Genomic DNA, 21759 nt, shown 5'->3' with positions numbered 1-21759 from the left:
TTGATCATTAAAACCTTGAGTGTTTTATATTGAAGCTGCCTTTGAAATTATATGAATGGCGACAGAATGCTAGCATCAAGTGGCCAACTTTCCCAGCTGCAAAAGCTGAATACCAGAACATCCATATGACCCAAGCCACAAGGCACATACCATACATCACAGAGAGCTACAGGGTGCGGGTGATCCCAGGCATTTTACAAGCAGGAGATAACAGAATTCTTTGAATCCCATCTGTCAGATGCAGCATTAACCTGGATACACTGGCAGTGAATCTAAGTTTCAGCAAATATCAGCCTCAGCAGCCCCTCCTGCTACTGCTTCATGAGTACCAAGTCTCCTCACCAGTCATATGGCATAAATGCAGCAGAGGAACCACCCTTGAGCAACCCACAAGCCACAAAGGCACGGAGCTGACCATCTTTATGATATTCAGAGTCTTTGCTGCAGAAGTTAAGTAGGGCTGCAAAACATACCAGACTTAGGTCTAGACATACTTCGGTCTGGTTGAGCCTCAGTGGTGCCCTGAAAGACTAAAACCTACCAATTCACAACATTAAAAAACTAAAAGAGTGACTCAGAAACATCAGCTATTGGAAACATCAGCTATTGCTCAGCACATCCAGTACACCAGAAGTAAGAGTACTCAGATGTCCTCACAATCACAACAGAAGATTCAAAGTTCCTGTCAGAACCAGCAGCTCCTGCCATCCAACTTTCAAACCTTGAAAGTGGGACCTCCCAAGCAGACAACAGAATTCCCTGTAAAGAGTATGGACCTCACAGTCACAGATAATTATCAGGTGGCATGGTCAGTCCTCCTTTTTTGTAATAAAAGAAAAGAAAAGAAAAAAGAAAAGAAAAGAAAAAAAAAAAAAAAAAAAAAAAAAAAAAAAAGAAGAAAAGAAAAAAAAAGAAAAGAAAAAAAAAAAGAAAAGAAAACTTGTTTATATATGTGGGCTGGGAAGAGTTGTGGGAAAATCTGTCCTTTCATTTGAGGAATCTGGCCCCAGAAAACCCTGTCTGTTTAAAGGTTAACCACTAGAATATTTTTTCTTTTCTTTTTTTTTTCTTTTTTGTTTCTTTTCAGCTTAACTTTCTTTTGATAATTTAAAAAGGTTCTTCGCATTGTTAAATAGAATCAAAATTCATACTGTAAGATCCGAAGAGAGTTCTCATTTGGGAGTACATTTTTATATGTCAGTCATAAATCCCCCCCCAAAAAGGGAAATCATAGGCTTGACATTGACACTTCCTTAATTACAGCTTCAACCCTGTCTTATTGTCATATTTGATAATGAAGTGTTGATTACTTCCCTGAAGAATAAACAAGGCACAAAAGAGGATCACAGGCCTGGGAAGACAGCCTCATGGATAGAATAAATAATGGTCACAAAACTGGCACCATTTCCTCACAGGAGCTACAAAGAAAATAAAGCTTTTGTGTAGAGGATAAAAGTTGAATAGCTTTATCCCATCAATCCCCACTTGTAAGAAATATTAAAGAGCCATTGGGCATGAGGAACAAATATTTTAGAGACCGTCACTGATAGAGTATCTCGTCTTAAGTATTTGCTCACCATCAGAGCGCTTGAACTCCTTGGTAGGAGTGCATAGCCTCAGCTAGATTTTCTGGTTTGAGCTGCAAAACCTATAAGCAGAGGCTTCATAGAGAAAAGTTATTTTTCAAGCTTTTATTTTAAGAACTTTTCCTCTGCAGGACTCTGAAACAGATCTAAACCTGTTGCCAAGAGAACTTGCACACTACCACATCAGGATTACACATCAATCCAGTTCCCTGTTGGAAAGCAAGTGCCAATTTGTGAGGGGAGAAATCTGTGATCACTAAGGACGTGCTGAAGTCAGTTCCTGTTGGTGGAGTGGCATTAACACTGCAGAATTGTTTAACTGCTTCTTCGATAGATTTACGAGAGGGCGCGCACATTCACATCCACACAAACTGTTTGGCTGCTGGGATTCTAGGGCACAGTGTGTGCATAGGACGTGTTGTTCTTTTATAGCTCCTCTTCATAAACTCATTTATTTTGTCAAAGTTCTTCCCTGGCCATAGAAAATTAATTTACTTATGTACGGGGCCTAGTAACCAAGGCTAGTCCTAGACTGGAGGTTGCTTGCAGTGGCCTAGCAGCCATTGCCCAGCTGGCCTATTCTAGAACCTTCAGCTATGCCAGGAAGCCTTGATCAAGTTCTAATCATCACCTTTAGTGTTTCAAAGTGCCTTTGTAGCATGAATCCAACCTCTGAGAATAGTGTCCAGCTGCAGCAACACAACTCAAACAATGAACTTTCCAGAGGAGCCAGCCTCAAACATTTTCATGCCATCTTATAATACAACAGCCTCAGAGCATCTTCCCAACACATCTTCCCAACATAGCGGAGTTCAGACTCCCTGCAAAGTGCATTCCTTATTTAAAAAAAAAAAAAAAAAAAAGTTATAGTGTTTACTTGGCTCCATTCTTATCATATTTTCTTTTTAATCTTGGTAAATTATTGTCACAATAGCAGTATTTAAAGTAAATATTGATTTAAAATAAACAAAAGTAGCTAAAAGAAAAGCTGACATGAAGGACGGGAGGCTGTGCATGTAAGTGGCTGGCCTGTTGCCTGCTGTGATGTTTGCCTGAGTCCTAAAACATTCAACTACTTCTCACTTAACTCACTGTGTCCCTTGCTACTTGCAAGCACCATGTTTAGAAAAAAAAAACAAAGAATTACTGTCCTAAAAACTTGACAGAATAATACCCCTTGGCATTTCTGAAACAATTTTCATTTATACGTGTCAAAACAAATTTAATAAGGAATAGAAATCATCATTTCACATTTTCAAAGGAATCGAGGCCCGCCCGGAGAGTGAGGAGGTTTGCCAGAGATCTCACAGCAGTAGCAAGCCTAGGGAAGAATGTCTTCCAGGTTTAATATAGTGACCTGTCTTAAGAACGCTATTTCCTCACAGAAAAACTAGCTATTCCAGAAAAAAAAAAAAAAAAAAAAAAAAATCATTTCTCAGAAAGACTTTTTTTTAAAAAAAGTTTAAGTTTAGCAGAAACTCTTGTCATGTGATTTGGGATGATCAATCAAAAACTAAAAATAGATGTGAGAACATGTGAATTAAATGTGGTTTTTCTATACACATATTAGCTAGCTAACTGTTCACTCAGTGTCTTTGACAGGTTTTGCCAGCTGTGCATAACACCAGTGTATTTATAGGGCCTGCAGTTACACCTTCAAATGAAACATGAAGTACTACAGTCAGCATGTCCACAGCAGAACAATGCCAGCAGCTCTTCACCAGCACTGCTGAGAGCGAGCAATGCTGCCTTACTAAGGCCTCAGCTGAGCAAAGCTGCAGGAGGCTCTGCGGGGAACAAGGTAATCTTTCTGTCTATGCTTTTAAGCCAATCAAATGAAAATCCTTCAGATAAACAATGTGCCAGCAGGTGAACAACAACAACAAAAAGCATTTGGCAATATTTTTCAACAAAGCGAGCTGCCACTCAGCCAGAAAAAGTCCAGATCTTCCCTCTAGTTATCTTCCAGCCTTTCATTTTTCCCCACTGCAGAGCAGCACCACAGGTGAGCTCAGGAGAGAAAAGCGCTCTGTTATCATGTGCTTTAGCCTCCTGCTCTCACTCGTCATCCCTTCAAGCTCAGAGAGGTGGAAAGAAGCACAGCTTCAGGCAGGCCGGGCACGGTGATGAGCAAGGCTAGACCGGAGTGTTTCACCACTGCTCTGAACTAAAGTCACAGGCGTCGTTGCAGGATCATACAGCGTGCTGTGATGACGGGAGGAACAAACCAAATACTGCTGCACCGTGCTCTCTCACTGATCACTTCCCATTTTCCTCTCATTCTGCTAAACACTTCTTAACATTGGCTTAGCTGCTATGGGTGGAAGTTCTTCTGGGACCATTAGACAGATGTAGCCCCGGTCTTTTTCTACTCTACACATGGCTGATTGCAGGGATTTATTATAGTCTAAGGCCTTCCCTCCAGGCACACAGGAAGGGAGGAGAAGTTTCTTGCACCAGTGCTCACTCATGCAAAGATCAGCTTTAATCCGTCACACACTGCATTAGAGAAGTTTAGAAAATCCCTCCGGCATTAAGTGAGGACAGAGCGAGCACACTGGTCCTATTTACAGATAAGCATGCAATCATGTAAAACACACGTCAAAATTTCACTGAAATGAAAACACGATTGAAAAGCTAATGAGGTACTTGAGAGGTTTTTTTTCGGAGTAGGGGTAGGATGAGAGATACTCTACTGGGATATGTATTGCAGGCGCGTGTGCCTTGGAAGAGAGTCCATCTGGTGTATCTCTGTGATCAGCATGTTTGCATAGAATGCAAATTGTAAACTGCAACTGCTGTTATCTTTATGCACTGTAGTTATAACTGAATGAGTCACATAAAAGGGTCAAAACCTTCTGTTCTCCTTTTTATGATAAACATCTTTTTAACATACAGCGTTAGAGATCCTGTGCGTCAACAGATCAAGGTAGGAGTTGGTACTGAGTGAGGTATGACAGACCCTGGCATAGGGGCCCAGTCTTATTAACATAATTGTTAACAATTTAAAAAACAGGGCAAACAAAGGAGACAATATAGATAAGTCTATTAACTACTAAAAGCCTGAATAAATTAGAAATTCAGGATAGGCTGCTTAAGTTTTCTCGTTTCTCAGGCTGCCCTCAAGCCTGCAGAACAAACCAGAGTAGCTGAGTTAGGGTCTGCTGTGTACTCTGCTCCCAGGCTGGCCGGTGGCAAAGATGTGATACTGCAGCCTGTGCAAATTTGCTGGGGCCCATGTTCTGTTATAATGGTCTCCTGAGTATCCATGCTAAGTAAATTTAACTTTGCATCTTCAGAAGGACCTCTGTTTGCAAAAGATCCATTTTTCAGAAATGCAAACAGATATCATCCATCACATGACATGCTCCATTTCTCAAATACAAGTTTTCATACGTAGGTAGAGTCCTACTATTTTACTTATATTAAAAACTTTATGTAACACACTTTTCACATCTCCCACCAGGTTTCATTTGTGCTACAAAATTCAGATACTTCACGATACATTTGTAAGTACCAGCTACCAAAACCTGTCCAGTTAGCAACATTTGACTGAAAGTTTGAATTCATATTTTGTATAAGCTCTCTTAAGAACAAACATTAGATTTGCACTTTTCCAACAGAGAGAAAAACACAAAAAAATAAACAACCTTCAAGGGAAAATTTCTCTCATTTATTAGGAGACAAATCTAGAATAAATGAAGAATCTAAGAATGTGAATTTGCAAATGCTTATTTAGCCTGATTTCCAAATTGGAATGAAATAAAAATAGCTTGGTTATTTTCCAGCTTTAGAAATTTAACACACTTAGATTGATTCCTCCACTTTCTTTCCTTAGACTGGACTAGTAATATTAAGACACCACTCCCTCTTTCAAGGAAAATGTCTTTTACATTTCCTGTACGATTAAGACAGTCCTTTTATTCTGGAGCTAAGCTACAAAAAAAAAAAAAAAAAATACTTTACATGAGGGAAGGCAAAAACTAGAACACAGAGGGCTCTGCCAGGTAATTTAAACCCAACTGTCTTCACTCCAGAACCTTTCTGCCACACATCAGGAATTATTTGACCCCATTTCTGTGAAGGACATCTGCCCTGCTGAGTCTCAAAGGCTGCAATACAGAGCTTACCTTTAATCCTGTGCAGAATAATGAATGATATACTGCTGAGATTAGCTAGGCAGTGTCAAACGGAGGTTTCTTCCTCTTTGTGCTCTGATTCCACCTGGGTAAAAGCATACTGTTAAGACCCCTTAAGCACAAAAAATCTCACCAGCCTGAGCCTTTTGTTTAATATAAAATTAAATAAATAATTTAAAAAATGAAAAACCTGTCACCTGTGATGACAGTCTCTTCTTCAAAAGGGCAGATTTTCTTACGGCTGTTGCTAGCAGAAAAAAAAAAATAAAAAAGAAAAAGGAAGTTATAAGAAGGAAAGTGGAACTCATGAAGTGTGTCACTTTTCACCAGCAAGACTCTCTCCTCTTTCACCGTCTTTATGAGCTGAGCTCTTTCATGATGGGCCACTACCATCACACATTAATAGCACATTAATAACACCCCCAAGTACGACAAATGCAACAGTTGTTTAAAGTTTTTGTTTTGTCTCAGGTAAATTTTGAATTCTTTGCTTTCTGGTTTCTACGCCTTTGGGATGCCCTCTCTTCCTGTTTTTAAAATTTGTCCGCAACCAAGGGAGTTTGTAATTTACTTTTTCAAGAAACATAGAGAGTTTCACAGACCCTAGCAATTCCAACAACTGGGCTTTAAGTAAAACATTTAATACATTTAATCCTTAGAAAAACATATGAAAATTGAAAGCACTCATTTCTGGTTTGAGATATGCTGTCTGGAAACAAATGGTTTACACATGGAACATATGATTTTCAGGTTAGACCAGAAGACAACTCCTAGCTTGTTACCTCAGTGGGAAATAGATTAAAAGAGGATGGAAATAGATTATCAGTCAACGCTTGAAAATTTTGACCACGTTGTATTCCATTGAAAATAATCAAATTGTTGAAGCTGAATAATACTAGTTTTCTAGTAATTTATATGCAAAGAGTAATCATACTTTACAGCTTTATAAATCAACAAATATACATAAATCTATTTGTAAAGAAATGTTTTTAAACAGATTAAAAACAGAATCCAAATATTTGTACCAAACCAATGTTCATATAGGCCGAAACAGGTATTTTTGAGGTATTTTATGAAAACAGAGTATGACACCATCTGACCAAAAATAAAATATATGAAAATATACAAAAAGCTGATCCCCACAGGTGACAGGCACCAGCTTTCATGGGTCTGGCAGCACAGATGGAGGCAGTGTGCAGAGCTGCTGACTTGATGACAAAAGCCATCAGAGGGAAGAGGAGACCTTGGTTACTCCTGTGGAAGGAAAGACTCAGTCACAAAGCAAAGACAGAGCTAAAGTTGCTTTTTGACAGTTTCTGTAGTCTAACGACAGCCAGACTTGTAGCAGCTCTTGGCATTGCAATAGCAGTGCTGCTGCAGAAAGGATATGTTTTGCTAAGAAAATAGCCAAATGAAAGTTACAGCAGAAGAAAATCTTTATTAACAGGGAAAGAAAAAAAAAAAAAATGTTTACAGCCTCTTCCAGCAGCGGACATCAGACAGGTGCTTTGGTGCTGAGGAGGAGACCAGAAAAGGCAGTCAGAAAAGACCCAGGCTGGAGAAGTGGATGCTCTTTGCTTTGCCTGCTTGTAAAGATCAGCTTGCTACCCCCTGAAAATAGAGATGAGGCAAATGGAAAAGCAAGGTGTTGCCAGATTGTGGGTAATTTTTTCTGTGTTTTCTTTTTTCTTTTTCTTTCAAAGAGAGGAAATAATGTGTGCAGAGCAGCAGTGGTTCATAGTGGGTCAGTCAGGAAGTCTGGGGCTGGGTATTTAGAAGACAGATATTTTTATTTCACGTTGTTCTCAGAGAGCAGAAGTATGCAAGAAAACATTTTCTTAGCTAAACATACAAAATTAGAGTTCACATATAGTTAGCTAAGCTATCAATGGACTTCATGTTTCACTCTGAAGAATGCAATTTGGAGTAGGTTTTGCAACTGCAGCTGCAGTTATTATAGAAGTGCAGAGGAGTTTTAGCTAAAGCTGGTGCTTCATTGTAGCGTAGCAGAGGTAATAGCAGGCAACAGGACAGGAAAGTAATCGTAGATTATTAACTCTGTTCCCACAGGTAAAGAGCTGAGGCATAATCGGTTTAAAGCTGAAGTTTCACGTATGTCTTCATCCAGCACCTATAATGAAAAGAGGCAGTCCCTCCTGCTTCTGCCTCCTGCCAGCTCTACCCCGACTGCTCCCTGCCGCTGGCACAAGTGTTTGTGCAGCTGCTCTGCAAGCACCACCGGAGAACAAAACCATATTGATCTGCCAAAACAAAAACAAGAAGCAAAAAGGGAAGCAATTCAGGGTTGGCCCGTGTAGATAACAAAAGAGCAAAGGTATCTGAAAACACAAGTCCAAAACTGACATTACAAATACTGCAAGTAATGGAAAAGAGAGAATCAGCCATGTCTTTAAGTTCAGAAATGGCTTTTAATCTGGCCTTTCATGATCATTGTTAACAGTACATTAGCTGATAAACTTTACTGCTATAGATGTTCATGAAAAATGAATGCAACAAAAACACTCAGAAGCTCACAGCAATAGTCCCTGAACAGTACAGTTGGCTGAAATACCTGGAACTCGATCTGCATGCTGCATGGGTTAGTTACATCTAGCTTCTGATGAGGAAGCTGAAAAATTGACTTTGTAATTAAGCAAAGCAACGTGTGTTTTAAAATTTGACTATGCAAAATCCAGGCAGCCAGCTAGTGACTGATTCTTACAGTGATGAAGACAAAAGAAAAAAATCAAGACGTCAATGAATACCTACAAATAAATTAAAACATTCACTGCTGATTTTTTTTTTTTAAAAAAAAAAGGACAGAGTAAGCAATTTGTCAATGATGCATTGAAAATAAATAAATAAAGAGCATCAAGATCGTTTTTCAATCAGAAAAAGAACTACCAGGTTTTCTGAGAACCCCCATGATGACCAAAAAAAGTAAACATTAATAATTTCTGCTGAAATATTCAAGCAGGAAAGTTGAGCTTATAGCTGCCTGGAAAATTATATTTCCTGCTGGCATATACTTTTTCAATTTTTTTTAGACCTTCAAACATCATGGCTTTATTTATGTGTGTGGTGAGAAGAAATTCACTGCCTTCCCAAGCCTGTTCAAAAATGGTGTTTAATCATTCTATCAAAACTCAGACTCTACAGAAGAAGTTGCATAGCTGAAGATAAAACAAAATGCAATTGCTCCTCAGTGTATGTAGTGCACATTCATCACACAGCTTTAACCTCACCTTCTTTACATTTTTACTGCTTAAAGCAAAGACAAATATTTGGGGGTTAGTCTGACTGTACCAGATGAATGAATGAAGATGTTCTTTAATTAGTCCTCCCTCAAAGTGGAGAGGGCCAGCAGTTTTTCTGGATGTGTTTTAGTTTAAAAAAAAAAAGACAAGGAAAAAAATGGTCATGCTCCTTGTACAGAAGTTCTGGACTACTACAGTGAGTTAAAAACAAGCCCAGGCAGAGTGACAATCCTAGATAATCTTACAGGAAACCATTTTAAAGAAATTACAGAGACATTTTAGAAGCTGATGCGCAACAACTTGTTCAAAAAAAAAAAAAAAGGTATCCTAAAATCCCAAACACAGGCACTCTTTATTTCTGTAGGCTTTGCTATGGGCCCTTGAGAACAAAGAGCACAATCAGGACATAACTAAGGCAATGCTGTGGTTTTGTAGCATCAGGTCAAAATTCAAACACCGTCTGATGTGCTGCCGTTGCGTGACCGCTGTCGGGCCATTTATATTCACATGAGAGCAGCAGTGGCTCATTTGCTTGTCCCTGCAGCTCAGGGCGGAAGTTGGTATAGCTAAACAAAACTCTTGCAAAGCGCCCGGCAGAAACCAGGGAATGCTATGGAAATCAGCCGGCAGTTCATTTTCTTTCCTCGTTTGAACTAGTTCTGGACTGTGAATATGATGGGGGGCCATATGGCAGAGGGTTGGTTCAGGGACGGCTTCCCACGTACAAGGAACAATGCTGCATGGGCACCTCGAGAACACAGTAGCACCCAACAAGACTGTGAGCCTTTTTCTAGGGACTCAAATCATTGCGTTACAACGTGGCCTTCTCCCAAAACTCTGCATGTGTGCAAAGGGGGCTGCAGAGGTGCAGGTTTGCATTTTGGGGCAGAACTCCCCTGGGATCACAGCCACAGCTGTGTTCACCCCTCCTAAGCCCCACAGCTGCTCTTCAATACCACTGAGCCAGTCGCTTGTATTTAGAAACAAAATCTGAGTGAGTGTAGCACTGAAAAAATAATTTCTAATTCTGAGGCCAACATGCCTGCTATCCTTACCTAAATTTCTGGTTTCCCAGCTACCATATGATGGAATCACGTCTGCCTAAGAAGAAATATTTAAAAACATCACTTGTTTATGTCAACTTCAATGTCGTTTTTACTGGTTTTCTGAAGACAAAGGATTATGTAATAAAAAGAAAGTCAATATTACAGCACTGGGGTTTGAAATTAGTGTGATAAATTGAATTTTAAAACAATACTGGCCTTCTCGTAAACTTACAGATGATAAAACATAACAGAGGGGATGATTTGCAGGTGCTGCCATTGAGAATATAACACAGAAGGAGGCTGCCAAAGTAATATTCCTATTTATATATCTCACATTACAACTATATGTCCCTCCCATTGCCTTTCCTCAGGAAGAAGAGTTATGGTTTGTGTACTGTAAGCCTGAGTCAGCAACCTTGCTCCAGCCCTCCGTAGCTGTCAGTTCTGGCTCTTGGGACCACCTCCTTTAGCCGTGCCCCTGGGAGAGCACAGTCCCCTTTCTACAGGAGTGGTGTTTGCCTTATTGCAGTGGTACGAGTTTGGCTTTCTGAGCAGAGGAGGAGAAAATAATAATAATAATTGGAAAATGACAGGGCACTGCACAAGTATGTGGCAACCAAGCCAGTAAAACTGAAACGCACAGATAACATTACCCAATGACACCCCTGTATGCTGCGGGCCAAAGTCCCTTGTTTGTCTGTGTGGGCAGTGCAGGTGTGCCTCCCTTTGTGCCACTGTCACCTTTGTTGACTCCTGCCTTTGCATTATTCAGACTCATGAAGTTGTCCCCAGGATGATGACAATATCACATGTGCTGCTTGCTACACACACCAGGATCCGTACCCTTTCTTGTAGCGCTGCCTTTGCCGTCCTTTTGGTGACAAACCGAGGCTGGCTCGATGAGCGCCAACATCCTAGGCATTTCCGTCACCAAGGTTGTTGCTGACGTTGTACATACCTAGCAGCAGTGAAGTTCAGGTCAGAGGAGAAGAGGGGAGACATGACTTCTTTTTTCATCACTGGGGGCTGCAGGACAGACAGACTGGGCCAGCACAAACACGTGGCTTTATTTCCATGCCCTGCAGCGCACACTGCTTACAACTGGCACTTGGACAGGACACTGAAGTCCAGGCAGGATCCCCGTGCTGAACACAACCCCTCTTCAGCAGCTGATCTGCCTCCCTGCTGTGTCCAGTCATCTCATTTCTGCTGTGCTGCTCCTTCTGCGGTACCACGATGCCACTCACTGCCTGCAGCCTGTACTAGCAGACTTTCTGCTCTAGTAAAAATGTTGCTACCTCAGCAGAAGCTTGCAAGTCTCTGGCTTAGCTTCTAAGCACCTTTCGTCATATTGCACACCCACTGTAACTTTTCAACTGCTTTCTTTCAAAGTGGGAACAGAATTTAGTGGCTCAATCTAACAGCACCAGCAAAAGCCACCTCCAGACACCCCAACAGCCTCCAGCACAAGGTCTGCTCCAGCCCTCTGACACCTACAAAACCTTACAACAACCACAAAGAACAGCTTGCTTGCTTTCCATGACAGTCCTTCATCCAGCCACAGGGATGAAATTGCACAGAGAGGTCAGACACATTCATCCCACCTGAACCAGTTATCTCTGCTCTCCCCAGGGGTTGGACCCCTCCACCTGCCTCTCTCCGGGTGCAGAGCAAAGCCAGCCAGGCACACAATACCAAGGCTGTTAGCTGCTGAAAGGGTTGCTCCAGCAGTTATATATTTATTAAGCCAACATATTTAGGTGGAGAAGCCTCTTTTGGAGCCTGCTTGCATTGCTCCGCAGCTTTCTGGTTGCTCATTTTCAGGAGCTCTGGAAAACCTGGTTACCCCGAGCACCCCAAGGGACACAGAAGTGTCCCTTTGTGCAAAGCAGCTTGGCTGCAGCTGGAAAAAAAAAAAAAAAAAAAAAACACAGAAAGAAGCAGTCTTCCCTTCTCCCTCATCATGAGCAGCATTTCCCTTGTGCTGACACAGTGTTCGCACAGTGACCCGGATCAGGAACTAATCCAGATTAACACCAGCTTTTTTTTTTTTTTTTTTTTTTTTTTTTGCTTCCCAGGCACCAGAAAACAAGGGCTGCCTTCCTTCTGCCTTATATTTGGTACAACTATGCCATTACAGCCCTTTTTAGGCTTCAAAGTCTTGCCTTGCTCTGTTTCTCAGTGATTTGGCCAGTGTTTATCATTTGATTCATCCATGCAGGCTACTTGATGCTTAAAGATCTTTCAAGATAGTTTACAGCAAAGATGGATTAAAGATCAACTTAGCTATTAGCTCAGCTGTTCTAGCTTGACTTTCTCCCAGAGACAGTTTAGCAGCTTATCTTCTCAAATCTGTTCCTGCAGACATAACCTGTCTTTGAATATGGCGCATATCCCACGACACAGTGATTTTTGTCTTCTGCGGGCTATATGTTACTAGCCCTTTTACAACAAGCTCTCTGCTTTCTGTGATCGCTCCAGTAACGCTCACACTGATGTGCATCCCACTGTAAATTTTCTCCCGGGATTTAGCAACAGGGAGGTGAACAGTGAGGACAACCTGGTGCTAAAATTCAGCTCAGGGATGAAAGCCGAGCTGCTCAGCTACAACTAGAAATGAACGCAGGACAATGAGATATTTAAATGTACCTTGTTCAGAACACCTGAGTTTCTTGTAGCCAAGAAGTGGGCTGGATTCAGGCTTTCCTGAGAGTTAGGTCGATATTTTGGCACTTTCATGAAATATAGCATTTAGTAGTAACAGCAGTAAGCAGGCCCTAATGCAAACAAAGTTTTTCCTATTACCTAAAGGTCTGAATTCAAAGCAGGGCTCGAGGCTGTGTTTTATCTTCAGGTTGAGCAAGGCTTTCCTAGGAAACGGGCTTTTAGGAGGACTAACGATGAGCGTTTTGAGATCCTCGCATGGAGAGCTTCAACTAAGAGCAAAACATCGTCCTAAACCCCAAAAGTGCCGAACAGGGAGCAGCCGCGGGCGAGCACAACTCGCTCTGGTGCGTCCCCGTCCCAATCCCTTCTAAAAGCCCGGCTTTGCGCCTGAGCACGGCGCTGCCCGGGCGGGGGCAGCAGAGATCGCGCTGAGCCCCGAGCCCCGGAGCTCTTGGGCCAGCAGAGGTCCGGTTCCCTACTCGACAGGGGCAGCCGAAGAGGGAAATGATGTCTGAGAAACTGCCTTGAGATAGAAGCACGCTGCTTGCCCTCTCACCCTGTTTCCATTCCGCAACTAGGTGGGTTGTAGCAGAAAGTTTCCATTTCTTTGCAGAACTGCAGATTTTCAGTCTGCCCAATTGGATAAATAAATGTTCATTGATATGTGGAAGCAGAAAACACTAGCAGGAGGCATTGGGAAGGCTTTCTCTTGGGCAGTGCTGCTCACCCTGCCTGCACTGCAGGGCAGTGATGCAGGACAGCGATGCAGATCAGCAATGCAACACAGTGATGCAGGGCAGCCAAATCCCCCACGCAGCTGCCACACCATGTATATAGAGCTCAGCACTGGGATTTGGCCGCACCCGACCCCGACTTTTCAGGCTCCGTTAAGTCTGTCCGACTTGGTGGCATTCGGCGATGATTTTACGAAGGAAATGGTGTTGCTCAGCACCCCGTTAGGCCAAACCCCAGCTGCAACGCTTCCCTTGCAGAGCTGAGCAGCTGCCAGGAGGTGGAGCAGTGCACCAGGTGCCAGCGCTCCTGATGAGCGCCCAGAGCTTTCAGCTCCCCCCGCGCACCCCCACTTCAGCCAGGATGATGCTAAGCCTCCACCCAAGGTCAGCTGCCTGCTGACAAGCGCCAGCAAACGAAGCAGAAAGCACCGATGATAATATCGCTCATTATCGACCGCGTGCTGGAGGTGGTGTTCGAGAAGGGCCACCGGCTCCTGCACATCGCTAGGTAACGGGCATGCTCGGGGGGCACTCAGGCACCCAGCGCAGAGCTGCAGAGATAACGCCCTGCCTTGCTGTGTCAGGGCCTGTGCTGTGCTCTCATCCTTGTCCTTGGGAAGGCCACTTCATCCTGAGGCTTCAGAGGGCTCTGTCTGACCATACTCGATCGGGTGGATAACCCCAACATGAAGAGGCAGCTACACGTACTCTTCTCTGAGTTGCCTCTTGACTCTGTAATCTTCTTTTCCCCTAAAAATAAAGCCTTCAGCTCTTTCTACAAGAGCTCCTTTTACCTCCATGCCCAAGCTACATCGCCAATGGTCCCCTGCGTCTGCTGGGGACAGAATGGGTTGCATTGCTCCACCCAGAAGGTGACCAAAAGTGGCTTGGGAAGCCAAGTCTGCCATAGAAACTGGTGGGACAAAGCACCCAAACATAAAGTCCATACAGGCAAGCACAGGCTGATGTTTTAAACTGGTCAAATACAGGCACTGTGATTTGGTTTCGTTTGGATCACTCCACCTTGAAACATCTACTCTAATCCTGGTGTACTTTTCTTAAGGGAAAACTGAGAAACAGCAAGATTTCAATTTTGCAGGAATAACATTTTCCACTTAAAAACAAGCAACGTGGGAAAATTCCCAAGAAGGTCTCAACAATAAGGCTGGAGTAGTGACAAGCATAAGCCTATGATGTCCTTCCATGCCTGTGGTCTATTTAAGCTATAAATCCTGTCTGTTATGCATAGGGATGGCTGTTGAACATCTTGATAAGAGAGGTGTGATTTGTCTGTAAATACACCATACAATGATGTTTTTTAAATATTTGGTGTAATAAAGGCTTCTCCTGCAAATATTGTCATTGGTTACCTCACCGATACGTAACTTTCTGTTGGCAAATCTTTCACGGTAAGGTTATAATAACATCACTCTTTGGCATCTCTGCCAGATACTCAACTCTTTATTTTCTGTTCTGTCATATAAGCTGAATAACTTATACGCCTGTTCTCTACAAAAGGTGGTTATTATATGTTTGAAGAAAGATTTGACAATACCTGCCTTGTAAGAAATACCAACGAAGTAGTACAGAGTAAAGGCAAAGGAAAAAGCTGTAAATCAAAAGGTGACAAGGCAGTTTTCAGATGAAAGATTAGAACATTGCTAAGGGTTCCACAAACAAATATGGTGAATTATAGACAAAAATCCACTTTCTCGCATTTGTCCCCTGTTGTGGCAGTCCTTTTATGGATGCAAATCCCACTGAAGTCAAATCATGTCTATAAACTAAATTCCAAAATTAATCCATAAGTAGAATCTGTCATGGAAATGCTTATTATTAGTTTGATTTGTACAAGATGTATAGATATGATTTCAAATAAAAGCAACATTATGGAAAAAATTACGTCAATTGCCATTTTGTCTGAATAAGGAGTGCACAGGATGACTACTCTCCCAAAATAACACATCTGCAGTGATCTAAGCGGAGCTTAGCTAACACTCCCTGCACTTTTTTTTTTTTTTAAAAAATACAGGTAATTTCATCTGAATGCCTAACCACTGCTCTGAAATGACATCAGTCCCCAGGCTCTGACGAATGTACGCCTTGCTCTGCCTGGCAGGGCAGCGATGGACCCTGGCCTGACACCAGCACTGCTCTTTGATCCCTACAAAGATGCAAGGAGATGCATTTTATCTGATGGAGCACAAGCACTTCGCATTTAGCAACCGCACAGAAATGTGCCATCGCAGGTCTACCTCCTGCCACGCAGGCCATCAGCCAGACACACAACTTGGAGAGCTTAAATAAAGCAGCAGCAGCAGGTGACAGAAAGCCCATTTGGAAGGGGACATTCCCCGTCTCAGAGCAGTCTCTTTATAAAGGAAAAGGCACCATCACATTGCACCGGGGAGGGGAACGTGGCTGGTGCTATTTTGAAGCAGCCGCTGTGGTGGAGGGCTGGTGGAGGGGTATGAACTCCTTCCTGCTGGCTCCTCTGACCTACTTCTGGCACACTGCGTGAACAGGGCTAGGCAATTGTTAATCCTGTGCTGAAAACTAAAACGGTTGGGCAGGGACTGCAGCAACAACTATCACATGGCCGATGAACCCCATGGAACAAGGTACTGCCCCATGGCAGTGATTGCTGGACAATACTGCATTTCAGAAGCGTGTTTTGGGCACAGCTAGAAGAAACACAGCCATTGTCTGAATCAAACAATCATTCAAATTATTTGATGGGATCAGTTTTTGTTACATTATGCGCAGTACTTTACCAAATGCAGAGTTTAACTTTATCTCACAAATCACAAAAAAATGAAAAGCATTTTCATGCTGATAATCCAAGCAGTCCTGTGCCTCTGTGTGAGCAAGGCTGAGCAAATGAGACTGTCAGCAGGATAAGCACACTGGCAAATTCAGTTTTTTCCAACAGCCTGGCTGCGTGTCAGAAATCACACGAGCTATACAGCCCTGCCATACGTCACACACCGCTCTGCGCTGGCAGGGCTCTCACAAATCTTCCCTGCCTTTATTTCATCCCATCTGGGCCAAGCAATGCTCAGCTAAATCTGTACTGAGCCACCACTGCTTGAGTTTTGAATGGTCATCACCCATACATGGAAGAGAAATAAATTAATGAGTTAACCACTCTTTTGGACTTTTAATGATTTTCTAATGGCTGCACTAAATGAGTAACAACCGTTTCAGAAGCTGGGATTTGGTATGATATTTGCTTATATTTTGACTTTATACAGGTTTGGTGGTGTTGTGGGGCGGGCGCCCCCCCGGTATCTGGTTTCTCAATACATTGGCCAACCCAGTTAAATAGCTATCTTCAAAACGACCCCCAGATACCAGCAAGAAAATTGACCCCAATGGTTGCAGCTAGCAAGTCAAGGATCTTTCATCTCCCTCTTTCTCCCAGAATTAGATCCTGGCACCCTAATTCACACGCAACACAGCCCGTCTCCACAGTGAGTCGCAATCAAGTCAACTCTTTCTTTGCAGCACAAAGGAAATCACATTTCTTTGAAACACCGAGGAAATCTGAATGTGTGTTCCTGTTTAGCATGATTAAGGTGTCACATAGCACTCCCACGCACCCCGACACAGAGAACTTCTTGCCGGCTGCTGATGTCAAAGCAAATCAGCTGAAAACACTGAGGGCTTCTGAGAAACACAATTAGGACACGCTAGGCAGGCTGCAACGAGCTGCACAGCTTCGTGTGGCCTGGGCAGCCTTGTGGGCACCAGGGAGAACACAGAAGAATTCCATCCCCACAGCAGGCCTGTGGGATATGCATTGAGCACATCTTTGGCAGTGTAGGGATTTCTGCATGTGAAACACTTGTTATAAAACCCGGTATGTAACAGCACCCATACCTGTGGAAAACCATAGCATTCAGAAGTATCTCCAAGGTGTGCACACTTCTTGGCTTGTGCTCTGTCTCGGTCAGCTCAGACATCTCACTTTTTGCCAGGCCCAGCTCTCAACACCCTGATGGGCCCAGCTGCTGTCCTCTTGATTGCCTTCAGCTCTTCCTTCTGTGTATTTTTGCCTGTGCCCTGTGGTTTGTCCACTATTAACATTAATAATTTAGGGAATTGTCTACTTCTGCTGAAATCAATTCCTGCGCTACTGCTGCTAAGTGCTGGGCTGGGCCTAGGCCCAAGAAATGCTGTGACAAGGCCCAAACAAACAAACAAAATGAAAGCAGTGGAGAAGAGGATCTCCATCATTCACCACCCCACAAATTTAGGAGGGGATGCCCAAAGCCTAAGAAACATGAGCACCAAATTCCAGCTAAAATCCCTTCCTTTTTAGAGCTCTCCCATGGGAGAGTTGTGGCCCTGCTGCTGGAAGAAGTCAGCACCACAGCAGGAGCCTCACAAGGCCCACGCTAAGTCCCAATGCAAAGCTACTTAGACACAGGTGGAGGGGCTGAGTCAGTGAAAAATACAACTCTGTGCCTCCACTGTGTTCACCTAATGGCTGAGGAAAACTCTGAAGGACAAAGTATTTGTGCAAAGCCATTAATCCAAGGGGCTCCTTCTAGGCCCCTGTGACTCCTCCATTCCCATGCACTCACACCAACCTTGTGCAGACCTTGTTTTTACGTGTGTTCACCATCCTGATGGCAGCCCATTTCCGAGAAAAGAGAGTAGGAAAAGCACTCTGTACCTCATGGCTTAACCCAGCCGGGACTGAGTTCTCCTTGTTCTCATTTCCTTGCCAGCATCTCAACAGTTGCACTGCTGATGGCCACACATGAGGAAACTGTCAATGGCAGAGGGCACAGGCTCTGTGAGGGAGCAGAATAAGAGAAAAACTAAATAACTCCATGATTTAGAGAGCAGGAATGCAGACAGCATGGCTTAAAGCTGAGACAGTAAGTTCACCTGCGATACAACATCGCTGCAGCTAACCCATCCACACCACTGAGCCATGCAGCTGGCTGCTTTGCCCTTCCCACTCTGCCAATTCCCTGAACAGCATTTAGCAGAAGGATTTCTATTTTGATCCAAGTGGCCAATTTCTGCCCCTAAACACCGGCTGCAGCTATAGCCCAGCGACAGCAGGAATTTGCCAGCCAGCAGGGAACATGTGCAAGGCTCCATGAGGAGCTGCCAGCACCCACAGGGGCACCCAGCTCCACCGCCCCAGCTCTCACTGGCTGGGAGTACAAGGGGAACACCAGCATGCAAATCCCAGCTCATTCACCTGGCCAGCAGACACACAGAGGCTGATATGAACACTGAAAACCTCTGTCTCCACCTGCTTCCTCTCCAAGGGCTCTGCTGAGTCCCTCTGCTCACCACACCACCAGCTCTGGGGGTTCAAGTAGCTTCCTTAATTCCAGCAATCACAAATCACTGGCAGCACCTGACCGGGATGTGGGGATGCACTTCCCTTACCCACAGGTTTTTGGAGTCCCTGGGCTCCGGGAAGGAATGCAGTGCCAGTTGTGATGGTGCATGGACAGAAGCCAGAGCAGCGTGCTGCAGTCACGTAATTAAATAACAAAAATGGATTAGGCAATCTCTGTGCTTCATGTTGACAAGCTTGAAGGGAAGAACAGAACATGTAATCACATGGGGGGGGGGGGGGGTTCTTTCTTGCTTTATTTTGAAAGAAAGTCAACATTACAGCATATAAGATGTGGAAGAGCATGCACTAATTATGCTGCCCTGGATATTTCTCTCTTGCAGGTTGGAGAACAAGACTGAGACTGAAACCCAAGGGAGCAAAGGACCGGAGGAACTGACATTCACTGACAATTAAGCATACAGCTCATTTAGTCCTTATTCACTAACTTTTGCCCCTCTGTTTGGCTAACCTGAACACAATTTGCTCTCTCATTAGCAACCAGCAATCAGAAGTCACCTGCAATGCTGATTTACTCCAGGAATAGACAGATATCTACATGGTCTCCTTAACGACAGATCAGCTTAAGCAAAGGGCACAAATTCACACCCTGCTACTAGGAGACGTTTAGGGCTTCCCCCTTTCCATGTTTTCTGCAGTGCTGCTCCTGCTGTGCCACCAGGTTCACAGGGCTGCGTGCCCACGGGCGCTGCAGGAGCTAACCCAGGGCAGAAGCTGCCTGGAAGCACAAGGAGGCTTCCTTGGCTTCCCTCAGGCTTCCTTGGTCAAAGGTGCGAGCCAGGGCTGGAGTAAAATTGGAGCAAAGAGATCATCTGACCCATACGTGAGGTTTTTTAGCTGAATTGCTTCACTGGCTGAGCAGGCAACTAGGCATCTAGTTATCCAGCTATCCATTTCCAGACCCAAGGATATAATTTGATGACTCACCAGCATTCAGGTACCAGTGATGACAGCTGAAGTTGTTTTTCCCCAAACAACCGATTTTAGAGATGTAATTAGTTTAGATCCTGTTAAAAAATCTGCTCCCAATTTTTGTCTCTACAGTGTTAGAGACATCAATATCAAGTAACGCCTTCTGCAGCAGTGACCTGGGTTACCCTGCTTTTGGGAGACATCCAGGGAAATGAGGCTCTTCGCTTTTTGAATCACCCTTCCAAAGCGATCTGCAGATAGAGCCTGAGAAGTGACAACCCCAGACTGCTAATAAACATCCTCAGGCTTTAGCAGATGGGCTCCTAAGCTCAATGAGATCAGGCAAGCATCTTTGGTTCAGCAAAGCCCTCCTGGCACGTGCAGGACTGCAGGTATCCTAAGCTGTGACAGGATTCCTGGCAGAGGAGCAGCGAGGCATTTTGCCCTATTTAGGAAATTGCTGGGAACATTATAGGTGACACTATTCGCTGGTGGTGTCATTTGCCCTGACACCTTTCCAGTGGGAATGCGGCTCGTTGCAGCCGAGCCGTGTGTGGCGTTGCCTTATTTACTCTCCTGGGGTGGCATGAATCAGAGTTGAAAAGTGCAGCGTGCCGGAGCCAGCCCGCGCTCCCCCGATGCGTGAGGATGAGTCACGCAGCGGGGAGATTCTGCCAGGGTCCCTCCTGGGCGACCCGGCGCTGCTCAACGCGCCGGAAAATCCACGGATAAAAACAGCCCCGGTGACGCACGGGCGCCGCACAGCCTCCCCGTGCCTTTTTGGGAAGCTCCCGAAACACCGATGTTTCCTCCTGATCAATAAGCTGGCGGGGAGCTGAAGCAGCCCAGAAAGATGTGGCTTCTTCCTGCATGTTCTCTGCTATTTCTCTCCGGGCAGGTTGCAGCCCCCAGCACAGGCAGGAGAAGGATTTCTCCTCCACTTCTTTTTAAAACGAGCTCTCCTGCAAGACCTCGTCCTTGCAGAAAAGGTGATGCACGACGAGGAAGGGCTTTTGTTTTTGGAGCAGTTTGCTTTGCCAGGCAGGCCTGCAGTTAGCGCTTTCCCATCTGCAGTAAGTAAGTCCATGTGCAAAATGTCCCATCCCAACCTCCCCCGGCCGATTTCCTTTCTCCTCGTGTTCTCCTTTCTCCCCCCCTGCTAAATACCACTTGTGGGGTTGTTGCAGGAATCAGAGAGCAAAACCAAGCTGCTTTCTGCAGCGTGCCAGCCTGGCTGTTCAGAATGGGGTTTTCTGGCCTTAAAATCCATAACTCAGCTGTTCCAGTGCTTATCGCTGCTGAGTCTCCAGTTACTGCAGCGATCGCAGTGAGGTCACTGTTTTCCTCAAAGATGATTTCCATGCTATTGTCCTGACTCGGACTACAAAGAAAAGGCACTAACAGGAATATTTCCAGATAAAAATCTCATTAATTTCAACCACAGGCAGCCATGAGTCACTTCCCCTTGGCTACACTCATCTCTTGTGACCAGAAACCGTGCAGTGGAGATCTGGTCCTGTGTAAAATTCGTAATTATTTTGAAAGGATATCAATAATTAGTCTAAAAAAAATCGGGCCTAAAAAATCGTTTTTCTCCAGAGATTTGCTGTCTGTTAATCCCCCTTGTTCCTATCACAGCTATATAATAAAAGTGAATAATTCCACTGCAAAACTATTGAATATTTCTTTTAAAACACATTTTGGATTTCTAGCAGAAGGTTGGCTTATCCTGGATCTGCCTCTGAGTAAATCGTGTCCTTCTTCTGTCAAAAAATAAACTGGCTTTAAGCTGATGCTCACCCTTGTCACCCATTCTGTGAGCCCACGGTCGGGTTTACCTCCCCGTGCTGGATCTCACCCAGGTGGGCTTGCCATGCTGAGCTGTGCCGAGCTTTTATTTTCCTTCCCTTTCAAGCCCCTGGCTCAACTTGGCTGCGCTGTCGGCAGCAGCGCGGCTCGGAGCCTGATTAATTGCAGACCCTGAAGCCTGAAAGCCAGCAGTTTCTCACATGCCAGCAGATGTTGCTCTTTG

The 21759-nt window shown here is 44.1% G+C and overlaps 1 long non-coding RNA gene across 1 annotated transcript; it reads right to left on the bottom strand.

Moving 5' to 3' along the window:
* Positions 1-7353: 7353 nt before the first annotated feature.
* LOC118172905 lies at positions 7354-13484 on the bottom strand. Its single transcript, XR_004753893.1, has 3 exons — positions 12834-13484; positions 10038-10083; positions 7354-7986 (listed from the first exon to the last, which is right to left on the bottom strand). It is a non-coding gene; the product is annotated as an uncharacterized LOC118172905 (long non-coding RNA).
* Between the last annotated feature and the right edge of the window lie 8275 nt (positions 13485-21759).

Source organism: Oxyura jamaicensis, chromosome 11, assembly GCF_011077185.1.
Source record: "Oxyura jamaicensis isolate SHBP4307 breed ruddy duck chromosome 11, BPBGC_Ojam_1.0, whole genome shotgun sequence".
In the NCBI taxonomy this organism is placed as follows: domain Eukaryota; kingdom Metazoa; phylum Chordata; class Aves; order Anseriformes; family Anatidae; genus Oxyura; species Oxyura jamaicensis.
This window is presented reverse-complemented; position numbering and strand designations above follow the sequence as displayed.